The sequence below is a fragment of the Trachymyrmex septentrionalis genome, unplaced genomic scaffold (genome assembly GCF_001594115.1).
Source record: "Trachymyrmex septentrionalis isolate Tsep2-gDNA-1 unplaced genomic scaffold, Tsep1.0 scaffold25, whole genome shotgun sequence".
NCBI lineage: Eukaryota > Metazoa > Arthropoda > Insecta > Hymenoptera > Formicidae > Trachymyrmex > Trachymyrmex septentrionalis.
Genome location: NW_017305408.1, coordinates 2,404,426 through 2,411,556, shown reverse-complemented (window position 1 = coordinate 2,411,556; position 7,131 = coordinate 2,404,426).

Sequence of the window (7,131 nt, the reverse complement as noted above, 5' to 3'; positions counted from 1 at the left end):
TTTGTAAGGCCACGTTGTGGGTGCCATTTGCGGTGCATTTGACATGTTTGTTCGGAGCAGTGCCGGTTTGTACAAATTCAACATGTCAGACGAAATCCTAGCTAGAACCGGATATGGATGAGTCTATTTTTCTGAGATCTGATGTAGTGTTGTACGTGTTACCTATATATATATATATATATAAAAAAAAAAACACGCGCACGATCGCGATTGTACTCGCTGCACAAATGATAGTATTAGCACTTGCATTGTCGTGTCTTAATTATTAAGTAGATGGAAAGAATGACTGTAAAAGAGACGGTGGAAGAAAGTATGTCTGGCCATATTTTCACGTCGAATCGATTTTCGGTGTTTATCGTGAAGACGTTACGCCGTCATTGAATTTGTACATTGTATTATGTGTTTAGATAAATTTTATTGAAATAAAGTTTATTTATGTGTTGGGAAGATTTCGCATGGAGAGGCATGCTGTTTCAAATGTTTAAATGTTTCAAAAATTACCGAAATGGCCGGCGAAAGGTTTGTATATGTATACGAAAGTGACTTTTTTTTTCTTTTTTCACTCAAGAATTTAATTTATTTGACGAAAAACTTTCACGACATGTTTGTTACGTTATGGTCCATGTCGTAAATAATTAATTGTAACCAAGTGTTCGGTTTATGAGTTATTATAAAATCCATACGAGAAAGTCATGGCATTTAATCAAACGTGTCCCATTCATGCAATTATCGATATTTCTCTATTATCCTGCGCGCCGTGCCATTCGGAATATAATGCAGATTAATAATCTAGAAATTAAATTCCCTTCAACAGAGGGAGTACGTTTATCGATAGCCTCACCCACATATATGTGTATAATATGTACTCGATGTCGACATCGTTTGTAATTTATCATTTCCTAGAGAATTCGCGCTTTTAACAGCACAATGTTAAAACAAACGGTAAATTTTCTATGAAAAGGAATACGTTTTTATTTTTAAGTTTCCCGAGCGTCGTGCAATCTCCCCCGTTTTATCGGGGGATACCAGTGGTATGCGTGAACAGAGAATATTTATTTGTAATATATAGCTAATTAAGAAAGAGCATTGTAAATACCATCGAGCTGTCGAGCTTAAGAGAATGTAAGATAGCTTAAATACATTCACAATAAAATCCATTATATTTTTATTTAAAAAAAAAAAGAAAGAAAAAAGAGGAGAAAGCTCTGCAACCTGTCCCGTTAATTCCAACACTGTCGCGACAAGCTTTTCGGAACGCGCGACGTACAAGCTGTGCACGGCACATTGTGCATAGCGTAAGTACACGTGTGCTCGTGTCAGAGTCTCGTAAAGTAATAAGCTCCCTTCAACCCTTTCCAGGTGATGATGATACAGCGTTCCTCTAGGGACAATACATCGCGATAGACGCACGAATACCAAAAGCCGTTGACTCATGGTTCAGATAGTAGCGCAGATGCATTGATAAACGACGGATTATCGAATTTATGTGGGATCCCCTCGATTATTCACTCTTTGTTTAATACTTGTATAAAATGACGATTGTATTCTTGCAAACACTAGTAGTGGTTTTACGGATAAATCATTTTCGATATACTTTTTATTTCCAATTTGAAATATATATTGAAGTTTCCGAGATATTATTCCTTTTTATATTGTAAAATAATTTTTTCGTGTTGGAAAATACTAATTTTATTTGAAATTCTAAGAACAAGTACATTTTCCACGACGAAGATATTTTCTTTTACTTAAGAGACTTTTATAAAGTAATAAGATGTGAAAAACAACGAGGAAAAACGTTTCGAGAAAAGGTAAGTTTACGCTTATATATTAAGTTTTTAGCTGTATAAAGTAAAAAATGGCTTTTTGAAAATTTATATTACCGATAAAGACAAGAGTGCCATACGATATCTTAAATTACTTATTATTAATTAGTTTAATTAGATTATTAAATTTATTAGGTGGGCAAAAAAGTTCTGAGCTTTTTTTTATTTAAGGACTAACAAAAAAATATTAATCAGCGAAATATTTCCCGTTTGCATCAACGACTTTTTGCCATTTTTCGGGCAGCTTGCGGATTCCTTGTTGATAAAAAGCTTATCGGCTTTGAGGCTTCGATAAAGTCATTGATGCATTTTCGTATTTCAGTAAGTGTGACGAAATGTATATCAGCCAAGTGATGCTGCAGCGACTGGAATAGATGATAATTGGAAGGCGCCATATCTGGGCTATACGTCGCGTGCGAAAAAAGTTGTCAGTCTAACGCAAAGATATGATCCTGAGTCGCTTTTGCGACATGTGGTCGGGCATTGTCGTAAAGCAGGATCACTTTACGATGTCCTTGGCCAGTGAATGGCCTCTTTTCTTTTAATCGCTTAAATTGGTTAATTGTTTCACTCGGCTGTAACAACTCATAATACAACACACCTTTCCAATCCTGCCAGATGCAGAGAAAAACCTTATTGGCGTGGATATTAAGGTTTAGCATCGATATTGAAGAGATTGGCCAGGGTCAACCCATGATTTCTTACGCTTCGGGTTATCATAAAGAATCCATCTTTCATCTCCTGTAATGATTTTGTGCGGAAAATCTTTTTTTCCGGAACTTTAAAAGCAAACTGAGTGCGGTGTCATGCCGTCGATTTTTGTTGTCTCCGGACAGTTTATGCAGAACCCATCTGCCTTCCTTCTAAACTTTTCCCATTGCATGTAAACGTACGGAAATGGCTTGCCGCCAAGCAGCACTGCAAGCTCCTTTTCAGTTTGCGCAGAGTTTATATTCAGCAATGTTCGTCCGTTTCAATTTTTTGAGGGCGTCCAGTACAGTTCATCTTCAAGACTAAAATCTCCTTGGCGAAATTTTTGATGCCATATATTTTACACGTAGCATGACTTACAGCGTTCTCTCCGTATGCAGCACAAATCATTTCAGTGGCTTTAACAGTATTTTTTTTTTCAGATGAAACGCAAAGTGGGTGGAAAATCGAATATGCTCTTTTGTTACTGCCATCGTGAACATTATGATTTTTAAGATTATATTATTTAAACTGTTATGAACTTTGGCGTTTAATACATATAACCCTAAAAATAGTGTTCATGATGACAGTAACAAAAGAGCATATTCGATTTTCCATCCACTTTGCGTTTCATCTGAAAAAAAAAAACCGCAAAAGGGCGGGAAAATAAAAAAAATTTTAATCGCGTTCTCGGTTTTATGAAATCTAAAGCTCAGAAACTTTTTTGCGCACCTAATATATTATAAAAAATCGTGCCGTAAATTAATATATACAATTTTTTTAATTACAATTTTAACCAATAAAAAAAAATGGAAAGTAAAATCGTCGCGGAGAAAGTATAGCGACTCGTCTTTTTCATTTATTATAAAATTGCACGCTTTCATCTCCAATATTTGGAAGAAAACGAAAATCATACCTACACGTATACATAATTTTATACTCTCTTTTGTTGAGATTAAAATAAGTTGCATCCTTACATAATGAGCGAAGGGAATTCAGATGTAATGCTCGACAAGTGCTTGTTCACCGAAGTTAGATGGGAAATGTAAGGAGACGGAATATTCGGTGCGCGACGGAATAATATTTCGCAGTTGAGTATATCTTGTAACGTTTTTGGGAATCCCCCGTCGCTCGCTGGCGCCAGCCGTTTGTTGTTACGGTGCTCGCGACCTTGTTTACGGTCGAGCTCGAATTGAGCGGAGCATGGCGCAGTTACGACTTTCGTGATTCGTCGCGCGTCGCATTACCAGCATTACTTCCAATAACTCCCCGGTAAACGCAGTTGAGACGGGAGCTCGAGGACCGCGCGGAACCGTGTTATTTCCTACAATTAGCAATTAGCTGCCTAATTAGATTGACTATCAATTTCCGTGATTTGCACGCGTATCGGAGTAGGTATTTAGGTATTTCTGTGTGCGATTTACTCGCTTAAAACACAGAAACTGAGGTGAAATGGACGAATTTATATCGCATCCCCAGGCGATATACCCTTTCGGTCGATTACATCTTAAATGAATTCTGACAGATTCGCAGATGTAACGTGATAATAATAATTAGAGCAGCGTTCATATATCGATTGCTTAATACGTGTACTTTGAGATTTGCGCGTGCAATAATCCAATTTCGATAGTACCATATTTTCCATAGTTCGTTGCGTTTTAGAATGATTTTTATTAATGACTCAAGTCGGCATGTCGTTCTATCTTTCTTGACATTCATTGAGTAAAGATAGAATAGCAGTTGTGTCGACTTGTGTTACGATAAACAGTATCCTTAGTTCTTAATACACACAATCATTCGTGTCCTGTACAATTTTTTTTTTTTCGAAAAACTAGGACGAGCATCAAGTAATTAGTTACATTTATATACAATTTATTAAAATACACAATCTATACATATATATTTTCTAAAAAATCTGATTAGCTCAAAGAATTAAATAAATTTAAACGTAAAAAAGGAGAATAAGCCAGGCAAGAAGTTAGTGCTTTTTACAAACAACCATGTTTATTTTTTCAATCGTTTCGGTTTTCACAAAACCATTTTTAGTGAATAATTCACTTAAAAATTAGTCGTAATTAAATTCAATCGTCAATCGAACGCAAGATAATTGTACACAGGGAATTTTCTTTTAAAAATCCTGAAAATATGGCACAATACAATATTTTTTTTAATAAAGATTTTTTTTACTATTCTTTTCAGTAAAGTTAATCAAACTTATTTTATATTTTATTTTAGTTTTATTAATAAATGAGAGAGATTTACACAAAATTTTTCGAAATACAATGTTGTCCCACGACTATCATATTTTCAGAGTAAACTCTAAGAAAAAATTCTCTCCGTGTATACAATCAAATATTTTTTAAAGATATTAAAGTGTATGTGTACAGTGAGAGCAAAAAGTATTCGTACAAGGAAATTTGTTATAAAAAAAATCTTATTTGCAGAAAATAAACATTAATTAGCAATTTTATCCAATAAATACATTCTGTTCTAACATAAACAAGCGAGCTTCGCATGTATTCCTGATTTTAGAAGCTAAATTTTTCTGTATGAATAATTTTTGAGCATTCAATCAATACAATTTTAATTTTCGTTTATTTTTCAGATGATGTATTTTGTATAATTAATACACATCTTTTTGGTATATATAATTTTAGGAAACACAGTCTATTTTATTCTTTATGAATAAATTATTAATTATCCAACAAGAAATGATCGTCAATTGAACGTCGAATCGACGTCAAATTGATGTTGAAATCATCGTATATTAATTCGACATCAATTTGATGACTCATTTCTCGCTGGATAATATTTACTTTTTAAAAATAAAATTTTTTTATGAACTATTTTCTCTGTACGAATACTTTTTGTACTCACTATATATGTATATAAGAATTTCTTAATAAGTCTCGTATATTTGTTAAAAGGATGAAAATTAATCCGAGATACAAATACGTGAGTAGTAAAAGATCGAAGACTCATCGTGTATACTGAGGATTAATTAGGTATTGATATGACTCGTGTCAAGTCGAGCGGCACATCGAAGTGAAGTTAGCCGACAGCAGTTTTTCGACACGTAACGACCATTTCGGGCATTGACGAAGTGTCGTAGCCGGGGGGAGGATCGATGCCGAGTTGGATGGCGTCGCGACGCGTTCGATTGGTAAATACCCTCGTAATTAACTCTTGTCTTTTAATATTTGTGATCCGTATGATATAAATTTGTAGCTCGAGCGTGTGTGTGTCTACATGGTGATTTGTTATAAAACGCGCGTTTCGCGCGAGATTTATTCGATCGAAATCCATCGCTTTGAAATGCTCGGCAAAGCGACGCGGCGACGGTCATATTTCCGGGGATATTGCATGCCGCGAATATTTATCTTTAATTTCAACCGTATATTTGTTCGCACTCGCATATTTGTTCACTTATCTTGTAATGCGACGTAATAATCGCGAGTTTAGACCGCGAGCATATATATATGTATATATATATATATATATATATAATATATATATATATATATACATATGTGTATGTATATACATATATATATATTCGTAATTCAAAGCGCAGCTAAGAGCAACAGATGTAATCGCTGCTATGCGACGTGACGGGCGGCAAGCCTGGCATGCGAAGTTGGCCGCGCGTACCTATTCTCGCGCGTATTCTCTCCGCCATTTTGGACGCGTTGGTCGTGTTAATTTGCAAAGCGTCGCGTATACGTATACAAACGGGGATACAAATATCTTAACGCTGAAAGTTGCACGCGTAGACAGAGAAGACACGAGAAGGAATGAGAAAACACGAAGAAAGTATGGAAAAGGTACTTTGTGACGTGCACACATCGAGCGGATCGCAATTTTGGAAAGGTAGGAAACGTCTCTCGCGTTACTCTTCCCATCGCAAAGTGCTCCGTCGCGTACGGGATGATATCGGGAGTGCCGTGCAAAGTTCCGTGCGATCGTCTTGGTGATTAATACGATCGTAATTAACCTTGTTTCGGGAGTGAGCGTCGTGTGTGTGCCACGAAGGAGCTGAGACGTGGAGGCCTGGGAGGTATCGGGTGACGGTGGAGCAAACACGAGGTGAATAATTTACCCGTATTTAATTATCACTTATCTATATATTGTTTATATCATTTAATAATATTTATCTGTATTTGTGCGTTACCGGAATTAATGTACCATATGCGCGCAATGATTATCTTTTGAAATGTGGCATACATTGGGCATTGCAATAATTTGAATTTATTTGTATTTTACAGATCGACGTATTTCAACTACGCCGCTGCGCATCGTGCTGGTGAGTAAAAAATTGAATTTCATGTTTTGGTTTGAGGCAATGGATCTATGAGAATTATATCGGATGACATGAAAAAAAAAATACGTATATAAAGTTAAGAGCACGAAATATTGTATATAGATAATAATGTTTTATGGATCTTATTGCTTTAAAATGAACGGAGGGTAAAAAAATTAGTAATATTTAATTCTGGAATCAATTCTAGAATTATCAAGTATTTTTCATACAAGGAAGATTTTTAATAATAAAATTGAAAAGAATACCATGAGAATACGAAATATTAATAACGTCATTTGCGAATAGCAAACCTATTAA